An 8,421-nucleotide genomic window follows, 5' to 3' on the forward strand; every position below is an offset into this window, starting at 1 on the left:
GAACACAAAGGCAACATAATGACTGATTATTACACTTCACTAGACTTCTGCTGATCATTAACACAACCTCATGGCCTGCTGGTGGTACACAGAGCACAGCTCTGTGGAACAGAACAGAACCTGAACAGAACAGAACAGTCTGACAGAGGAAGAGGGGTAGGAGTGTGTGGAGCAGACATTTGTATCCAGGTTGTTGTTCTAACAGGCTGTGATAGGTGAGAGACGTTCTCATCTCCTGGTGGCCTCAGCAGTCTACTTCAGCAGCACACAGCAGCATACAGCAAGTCACAAAGCAGGTATTTACAATGCAATTTGCATCCCTTTGTTAATCACACTTTTCCTTCCTCTCATCTCATTCACAAGTTGTCTTGATATCTTGGTGTTGAATATGGGAGAATTTGATTCAGATTTTTTGAATCTCTGTAAAATGTAAGCCTCCTTTTTTTTCCTCTTTTAAAAAAAAGAAGAAAAGCATCAAGGGAAACAGAAAGACCATCCCAAAAAGGAGGGGTCATGGGCAGCATCTACACCCAAAGTAATTACTTTCTAATCTACAGGGAAGTGGAAGTTGAAAGAGATTATTTTTGGTGTCTACTTCTGCTACAACAAGCCAAACACCTTCAGCAAAGACCACTTCAGTCAGTTCCAGAGATCTCTGTCATTGTAAAAACCATTCTTCAACCAGTCTGTGTAAGCAAAGAAACTCTTTTCAAACACTGAAGTCACTAGTGACCAGGAGTAACCTATCTGCTTGATCATAACTTCAGAAAACTGATAGAAGAAGCAAACTACTCTTAAGAAGCAAAAAGTGTATTAACAAAAAAGAAGCAAAGAAATGGTCATGAACAAGACATTGCAAGGTCTTCACCTTCTCCTAACAGCTATGGGAATCACATGGAAATATCATGTATTAATGGTGTTAACAAAAACCAGACAGCTTCTTGTAATACCAGAACAGCTCTTCTCCTGAAAAACTAGAGGTTCAGGGAGGTTGTGTTTGGAGCACTGTGTGAAATCTCAATGAAATTAAAAATAGTATTACCAACCAACACAGCAGGGTAGAGAACCCCAAATTTGCAAATGAATGCTGTGAAAGAAAGCAGTAAGATTTGAGTCAGGGTAAAGAAGATTAACGGGCCTTGACCTGTTCTGGTTTCTGAGACTACAGGGTCACCATCCTTCCTGATGGAGGAGGAGGAAACCATGGCAGTGACCCAAGTTGTTCTTACACCTGAGTGAGTGCACAGTCAGAGGGCTCCCACAGGCCTCCAGCACCTGGGATTCAGCTTTGGCTTTCAGCTGCTGGGCTCACAGATGCAGAAAGGAAAAAGTTAGAGCTCAGGCCAGTTTATCATCAAGTCCCTCTTGCCTAGATTTAAGCTTTCAGAGAGTCCATATTTGAAGTAGCCACAATCATCTTCAGTCAAAAAAGGAAAGGTGGATACATTTTTAGGATGCAGCTGACCTTAGCCATTTTGGACATTTACTTTAGTGATGAATTGCAGCCCAGAATCTCCCTTTGTTGGTTGACAAAAACTAACTCAAATTTTAGATGTTTAAGTTGGTCAGATGAATCCTGACCCCAAGACAGAACTGGCCATTATGAGTAGATGTACTTGTCATTTGAAATGTGTATCATGTATGTTGTATGGTCTTTTCTATGTCTTTTATATGCTTCTTGCCCTTAAAAATCACCCATCAGGAAAATTTCTGGCCTGCATTTTTCTGCTTTTCTTCTGTGTTGTTCTCTTACTTTTTTCCCCCCAAAATACTCATGTGCTTCCACCCTTGACTACTTTTGTTTAACAACACTGTCCTTATTCTCCTCCTTCTAAATTAAATTGAATGATCTATGTGCTGGGGTGAAAGGAGAAGGTTTTCTTTTGATCCAGCAATCATCTCCTCTAGTTTCTTCTCTGGTATCTGGCTGCATGGGTCAGAGGCACATGATTTGCTTTGTGTTTCTTATAGTGCCTGGTACAATGGAGCCTGCTCCATAGGCCAGAGCACTAAGGCACAATGACTGTACAAAGAACAGGGATTAATGAATAGCAAATGAAGTAAGAGCTAAGTAAATAGAGAGCTATGTTGAGGTAGAGAGGGGTGTAGGGCAGTGATATGAGAGAAGGCCAGAAACAAAGAGAAGGGGAGAAGGTACCAGAGGATACAGTGAGAAGTATTGGAGACAGAGGGTTAAAAGTCTGGTGTCATGGAATGGAAGTGAAATGGAAAATAAAAATCAAATGTGAAAAAGATACTATAAGAAAATAATAAGAAGATAAAAAGGTGAATAGCATGAGGGTAGTACAGAAATCCCCAGAAGGATTAAAAAAAGCTCTTAAATACTCAGGAGAAAATGGAAGTAAGAGGGTCAGGAGTCAAAAAACCAGAGGTAAACAGGATAAAAAAGGCATGATATGCCTTGGGATAAACTAATTGAAGCCAGTCCCTTTAGAACAAAACGTTCTAGGCTTACTTTTAAAAAATTTAATTCAAAGCTTCTCGCAAAAGTATCTTTATCTCAGGGAGATTAGCTTATTTTCCTAAGGTAGATAGAATATCCCCTTTTTCCACCTGGTTGTTCTGCAGTTTATATTCAGAAATGACTGAGTGTTATTGGGCAAAGATAAAATCCACATGATGAATTTTGCAGCCCGAGAACGACGATGTTCTGTCCTGCCATGTCAGCCAGAGCCTGCCCTTGGATGCTCAGCTCTCACTGAGCTCCACATGTACAGCTGAGGGTAGGGTTTAGTACTGCTTTCCAGCATACAATTAACACAGAAGGTCTATACATTATCTCATCTTGCATTTTTATTATTTGCAGCTTATTGTTCAACTGAGCATGTATCATTGGTTAATTAATGCTGCCAACACTAGGCTCCACTAAATGATTGTTTAGCCTAGAGTGGAATAAAATACTACAATGACTAATACAGTATCATTATGTAACAGAAAATTAAAAATCTGATAATTTGATTGGAAGTCTCAGGTGAGTTTTTTGTATAAAAGTGTTAACCTCGAGTAGCTATAAACAGGTAAATGTTTTATTCAGCTGACTGATAAGGAATAAATGCTTATGATATAAATTATGTATAATTAATACTCCTGGGATAAAAAAATGTATGCTAATCGGTTGTCAGTTAATTAGGAAAGGAATATGAGGTAAACAAAGGTGATTAGAATATACCCTGGGACTATAAACAGAAATTGTGCCTTAAATAATCTGTAAAAAAACCTCACACATTAAACAGCAAATACTTCAGTTTTAATTCAGAGCAAAAACATAATGCTTTATGGAGAAAGGCACAGAGGAGATGTTAAATGAAGAAGCAGCTTGTGATAAAAGATCTAGGGGCTGCAGTGTAATTCACCTTCCCTGTTCTGCTTCATCCTAGTTTGTAAACTGTCTTGGTCTATCCTCAGGTAAAAGAAGGCTAAAATAAGATTTATAAGAAATATGGCAAATAATGTGCTGGAGGACCAATTTTAGCTCATAAAAATGACAGCTCTTAATGGCTGGTCTTAAATCTGCAACATGGGAAATGTTCCCCAAATCAGTTTATGCTTCTAACCTGACCTTTGACTCACTGATCCTCTTTTCTTCTGCCAGTATCTTAATGTGATAAATGAGACCATCCTCTTTCTTGCCATTCTATAATTTCATTTGTAGTAGACATTTGAAATATCTTCTCATGAAACAGGACTGAAGTAGAGAAAGACATGATAGAGATGAATGCTCATTACAATTTCAGCCAAGTCTTTCCTTTGTATTAGAAGAGGACAGATCTGCATTGCCTTCCAAAAACAGCCATCCTGGACAAAAACAAAGATTCATCTCACCTGTGCCTTGTTTAGGACAGCAACAAAAAACAGCTATCAAGGAAACAGTTTAAGAATAAAACAAGCATATATGACACTTTTAGTAGTCTCCTAGCCTTCAAACACATACAGCTCGTGGGCTTCCTGACCTGGATACATATGCTAATCTCCAATGAATTTATTCTTCAGTCTGGCCATTCCTCCTTTGAAGGTATATAAGCATTAGTTATTCCTGAGACCATCCAAGCAGAATGGTGAGACCAACAGCAAACCCACCAGCAGATGCTGAGTGGAACCAGTGCAACACACTCCCTGCAGTGCCATGCAAACTAGAGTGCCAATGCCTAAAGGAACAGAGCATTAATATGGGTTGCAGAGGGTAAGGAATTTTTGGATTGTTTAAAACTTACTTGAAGTTGGAGTGGTTAGTGGGTAGGAGAGGTCTCTGCCAGCCACTGGAATGAGAGGCTGTCAACCTAAGGGTTGGTCTCCATTCCAGGGACTGTCTAAGGATGGCTGCTGGAGGAACCCAGACTGCTCCACCAGTGGATTTCAATCCAGATAGTTGGAGAAGATGAAGAGGACTGAGTCTCTGTGCTGTTTGGGTGTGTTGAGAGGAATCTGTGCTTGAGTGGGTGTTGTTAAAGGCACTGTTCTCTGTGCTGCTGTGTGGGGCCAGCCATATGTCTTGTGTGCCCTCTGGGAATATGTACCCAGCTGCCTTGCCACTGGCTGGACCTGGAGACTTGCTACTGTGGCAGTCCTGCACCCATGGGGACAGGAATGACCCTGGGGCAAGAGGGATCCCCCTGGGGGCCAAAGCCACTGCATTCAGTTACCTCTTAACAGTATGCAGCTGCAATCCACAGCCTGCAACAGAACAATTTCATATCCCAGGGAGCTGCACAGGTCAGGCACACACTGCTGGCTGCTGTTTTTCCTGAACTGCTCTCCTCCTACTTTATTTGACAGACTCAGGTTCATGTCTCAGAAGAGACAGTGAAAGTTGGTGCCTACCTCCTCTCTGCATGCCTCTCATGAAAGTTCATGCAAGCAGTGCTCTGAGAAAGTTATCAAAGTGCGGAGGGATCACCACAAAACAGAGCCCTCTGAGAGTCACCACCTGCTTTCTGCAGCAAACTGCAATTACAGTAGTGGCTGTGGTACAGATGGACACAGCTTCCTGCTGAAAAACACTGTCCCTTTGGAAAATTAGTTGAGTCACCTTAAGAACTCTTTCTGGAGCTTTTTTTGACTGTAAGGGAGTCTAATGCTGCCACATTCTTATTCTTCAGGTCTCATGAGATGGACTGAATCAGGTCAATGTTGTTTTCCTAAGTTGCAAAAAAGAACATCCTCCTGTCCCTTACACAATTTAGTTATAAAACTGACAAGAAACCTTTTGCAAACATGTTCATCCTGCCGGGTTCATTACCAGTTTCTCAGTGAATTAAAAATATGTCTTTTAAAAAGAAACCATTGTGGAAGTAAGTGCCTAATTTCTCATAAACTCATCTCTACAGAGCGGTGTAATTCCTAGTGGTGTGGCTTGGTAGGTTTGGTATGTTTTCTTATACTTAGGATCAGTTCAGGAAATACAGAAACTAAATCTCCATTGTATATTTTATAGTTGTGTGGGGAAATAGCTTGGGCTGGAATTGTGGAGGCAGACCTGAGGATGGGCCTGCACTGGCTGTGCCCTCACCCACAGGGCACAAGGTGCTGGTAAGAGGGTCCATTGACACAGTCCAGCACAGCAAGTGGTGAATCAGGGCCAGAGCACAGGAAGGGACTCCAACAGGACTAAAAGGAGATGGAGGCAGAAAGGGGCTGGAGATAGCACAGCTGCACTATCACTAGGATGGGGACTGAAGGTCCTGGGGGCTGCAATGAGCAGGGTAGAGTGGGGTACCAGAGAGGCTGGGATGGAACACTGCTGTTTGTGCCCTTAGAGCCCTGATAGTTCTATACTGGATGATTGCTTAAACCATGGGATTAAGAAGTGCCACAAATTTATTATTAGTAGTAATATTTATATCCCTGTACCACCTACACAGAGTAACAGACAATAACCTTTCCCAAGAGTAGTAGGAGAAGTGATATCTGAATGATGAAGGGTAGAAAACAACCAAATATATGCATTTTTCCTGAGATTTTATCCACAAAAGAATAAAATCAAATTTATGTTGGCTTGGGTCAAGGTATTTTTCAAGATATTGATTATTGTCTTTACATATGGTGACATCAGAATTATATAGAAATCTACAAACTATGATATAGCAAAAGATGTCTAAGACAAAAGAGAATCTCTTGAAGGCAGCCAGCTTTGCTGCATGGTGCAGATGTGGCCAAATACTTGCATACATTTGGGCTATCTGAAAGTGGTATTTGATTTCACCCAGGTATCAAGCTACCACATAATGTTACTGAAATAAAAAGTCTTTCGAGCATAGTATGTGGCCCCTTCAGCTCTTTTTAATGCATGGAAGATAGGAAAATACTTTCAGAAGGAAACTTTTTAAGTCATAAGACTTGTAAACATAACTCAAAATATAAAAGAAGATATCTGACACCAGAATCTGTTCAAGTTCACATTTTGAATTATCTCAGCACCACAAATTGTGCATTTCCAAGATTGTTTTTGCATAGTTTATATGCTAGTGACTAGGACCATATCTATTTTCTTCCTCCAAAGGAGAGGCTGAGGATGGGAAGCACAAAACCTTTTGCCAACCTTAAATATGGAAGTTTAAAATTACCAAATGTAGAGCTCTAGCAGTGGGCTTTTAATTTGGCTCAAGCTTTCAGAGTCTGGCAGGCTGATGAAGTGCAATTGCCATGGGTGAAAGCAGAGCATCAATTAACAGACACATGCAAGGTTGGCACCTACCAAAAATTCACTCTGAAAGATTTAAAGACAAATAACTCAGTGATCAGACACACCTGGAAATCTTGGAACAAACTTCACAGAGTTATAAAAATTAAACCCACTAAAAACTTCCAGTTGAGTCTCTGGAACAATGCTATATAGAGGCCAAGGAGGGAAATGATACTGTGTATTACTAATTGTAAATAGCAGATTATTTATGGACCAGATTTTAAATAAATTTCTGGTGATACAAAAGACAGTCAGCGTTACAGGTAAAGAGCACAATAGACAGTCTGTTCCAAAAGGGTTTTCTGAAGACACAAAAGGTCTGAATCAAAGATATTGATGTCTGTAAAAGCTTTTTCCATTTACTTCAAAGTGCTTGGAATCAGACTAACAGTTTAAGAACTCAGATTAAAGCCTTCACAGATGTACAGGGGTCTCTGGCTTCTCTGATTAGCTCAGCCTATATTTAAAGGCATTTTATCATTGAATAAATGGACTTATAAATGAATAAATACTTACAAATACTTGGTGTTTGCCTTAAGATGATTCAGGATGTAAATCTGTTTAAAAACACTAAATCAGCTCTGACTTTTTAATTTTTATTTTTATTTTTTTTTTAAATTTTTGAGGTGTCTTGCGAAGCCTTTGGGGTCACAAATAAAATTCCTTAAGTAGAAATAAGTCAGCTCTGAGATGTATGGGAATACTGTCCTCAGTGAAGTGAATAACTGCTCCCCAGCACTAGCTCTTGTGTATTTCAGTCATATCTTTTAGATAGTATATTAGGAAATTCAAACAAAATTTCAAAGAACATATTTATATTACCAACTTTCCAGTTATCAGAAGATTTTATGTGGATGAATTCTTGAAAGACAAGACCAAGCATAGAAAATTTCTATTCTGATGAAAATGCTACCAGATTATTGATTGTTCCTTTGATGAAGATGCAGAAACTTCTTCATTATGAAAGACAATACAATCTGTCACAGACACTGATCTATTTCAGAGTTTTTAAAATTGCTTTCTAATTGAGTCAGTATTTTTGGTCCCTGAGTTCAATAAAGCACTTCAGAGTGTATCAACCTTTAAGTTTGCCAGAGTTTATGTGCCAGTTACTTGATCTTAATCATTAGGCATTAAATAAATGCTAAGCCCTTAGGTGAACAGTGCTGTTTTTAAAGCACATCACGCTGAAAGAAGCCCACATAATACAACTTTTTCATACTGGTGTTCTCCCTTTTTGCTCTTGCTGAAAAACTCCTCTGGTTTTCTTTTCTCAGCCTCTCCTCTTTTTAGATAGGCTGTATTCACCATGTCTAAGAGACCCTGAAAGGTTCTGAAGAACTCTGCACTAAAAGAGTCAGGGCTTCCACTGTCTTCCTTGAGTTACAGTGCTGTGACTTTTATTCCTTCCCAGCATTTTCACTGGTTTACAAACCATTTCCCATAAGTAACTAAATCACACGTTGTTTTTATGCTGTATCTAATTGAATGTATACAGGTGCTTTTATCTATGCTACAAGTTGTAAATTCGGGTTTAGGAAAAGCTATTCAGAGCTGAACCTGCCAGGAATATATTATGCAAAAAAATAATTGTGATGGTTGTTTTAGCATTAATTTTAGCCTAGTAATGCTGTGTATATGATACTGAAGAATAAATTCACTCTATTAAATCTCTAGCAAATTCTGGATTGGCAGCATTATTTGAAGTTTCTCAACATGTT

At 39.4% G+C, this 8,421-nt stretch overlaps 1 long non-coding RNA gene across 1 annotated transcript; it reads left to right on the forward strand.

The window, feature by feature from the left end:
* Positions 1–205: 205 nt before the first annotated feature.
* On the forward strand, positions 206–3,923 carry LOC147654637 (uncharacterized). Its single transcript, XR_015282510.1, has 2 exons — positions 206–296; positions 558–3,923. It is a non-coding gene; the product is annotated as an uncharacterized LOC147654637 (long non-coding RNA).
* Positions 3,924–8,421: the final 4,498 nt, after the last annotated feature.

This window comes from Cyanistes caeruleus, chromosome 2 (assembly GCF_971803275.1).
Source record: "Cyanistes caeruleus chromosome 2, bCyaCae1.hap1.1, whole genome shotgun sequence".
Classification (NCBI taxonomy): Eukaryota; Metazoa; Chordata; class Aves; order Passeriformes; family Paridae; genus Cyanistes; species Cyanistes caeruleus.